This window comes from Henckelia pumila, chromosome 1, assembly GCF_033568475.1.
Source record: "Henckelia pumila isolate YLH828 chromosome 1, ASM3356847v2, whole genome shotgun sequence".
Taxonomy (NCBI): Eukaryota; Viridiplantae; Streptophyta; class Magnoliopsida; order Lamiales; family Gesneriaceae; genus Henckelia; species Henckelia pumila.
This window is the reverse complement of record NC_133120.1, coordinates 160850474-160852624: the sequence shown is the minus strand read 5'-3', so window position 1 is coordinate 160852624 and position 2151 is coordinate 160850474.

Here is a 2151-nt window from a genome sequence, read left to right as displayed (position 1 = left end):
CGGCAGGATACAACTAGTAAAACCACACCAAATGTTTATTTTCAAATATATACAGACTGTAGCAAAAACTTCTAGATCATCCTGAACCTGTAGCTAACCCTGCCTCGATCCTCTTGTCCCGTCCAGCTTCAGATCTGACCCGTGGAATGAGGTGTCCAATAATATAACCAGGACGTGAGCGACTAACGCTCAGTACGTAAATATGAGTAAATATACATATATGATGCATGCAATTGTGATGACTGGGTAACTGAACATCTATCAAATCATGCTCAAACTAGGCACCCTGAGTGTAGTATCAGCTGGGAGTCAAACCACAGGGTATATCCACACTCGTCTAGATCACCATAGTATCAGTCTTTGATCATGCCGTAACTCCCGGTTTCAGACACTATAAACAGGTGTAGAGCTGAGCGACTCTACTATCATGGCTATCTCAAAGGAAACATGTTCAACGTGTATGTGCACATGACATATGAATATAAAAGCAGTAAAACATATATCATGCCATATAATCATGCCACGTAAATGCAACATATAAGCATGTATACTCGCTGGATATCTCAGTCAGTACTTACGTACCTCTAATAGTATATCAAGTCTATCAAAATCTAGGTTCCAAGCCTACAGTCAAATATATATCGTATCACTTATCATGCTCTACAATCCTTAACTAAGCTAACATATACTCATATAAATTAAATAGGATTCTCGGACCATACCATCGTCCGTCGTTAGCCCGCTGATGTCGAAACCCTAGTTTCTACTCCTAACTTGATGGCTATTAGTCCAATGCCTTACTTATACCGCCGGGCCCTAAATATACTACTGATCAAAGAAGGGAATTACTTGAATTGTACTTCAAATCATCTTCTGAAGACCCCTATTTATAGGCCAACACTCGAGGAGTTCGGATGATCCGATCAGGGGTTCGGATCATCCAAACTATGCATGTCTGCCACGTTTCTGAGTAGCTGAGTTTGGATGGTCCGAACTATCGTCCAAACTGTGCATGTATTCCAAGTATAAGAGCATTTTGACACCTGGTTCCCGGCTGAGTTCGGATGATCCGAACTGGAGTTCGGATGGTCTGAACTGGGCATCTGAGTTTGGATGGTCCGAACTGGTTCGGTCCTTCTGAACTCATTTGGGTGCTTCCGAACTGTCCGAGACCCCCGGGACCATTCCTACCATTTTCGGACGTTCCGAAGCTGATTTTTCACTTATTTTTAACAAATAATGACTCCTTAATCATGTTTTATCACTTTTAAAATTATATGTCATATCATAACATGTAAAGTGGTTGGCTTACTACATTTAAATGTCCTTCTGGTAATTCCGAAGTCCAACATTCATATTTCCATCTCATTTAATCCATTGATCATGTATTTAGTAACCTCTCAATCATGTTTATCATTTACTTAACTTAAAACAAGATACAGGTTAATACATTTTATCTCGATTGGAGTTCCATTTCTGCTTCTCACATGATTTCTGTGGAACATATCCAACACTATATTTTCTTATATTATTCCATTTTTCCATTGTTTCTTCATTTGGTGATATAATTCTAGGTCTAAAAAAGTGTTACTTTCTCTTACACATATTCAATTTAGGTCTAGTATCTACTTTTGAACTATTTGCTTCCTCTTTAAATCCTATGTCACTCCTATCATTACCTGATCTTTGCAATTCATGTATAGTATTTAAAGTGACCAAAGAATTATTTCAGATTTGAATCAACTCAGATAATTTCAAATGTTTTGATTCTAACTGATGTTTTTCTACCTGTAAATCATTGTTTTCGGCGCTATGCTCAGAGATTTCTGCCTCTAACTTAGCTTTATTTGGCAGTTCAATTTGATTTGCCATAAGTTTCTGAAATACTAAGAACTACTTATGATAATCATTCGTCATGTCGTGCAGTGCATTATCTAACTCTTCCTTTGTAAAATAGTAGAGTTAAAACTTTGTACCTGCTCTCTTATAGATGAATGGTTAATCACTTGTTACTTGTGGAAGGCTGATCTTCATGAGCCATGAAACAAATATTTTCTTCTTCACTTGAACTTGATGAAAAACATGTTTCTTCAACATCTTTTGCAGAAGAAATCTCGGCCTCTTCAGTCTTTTCATTGTTAACATTCTTAA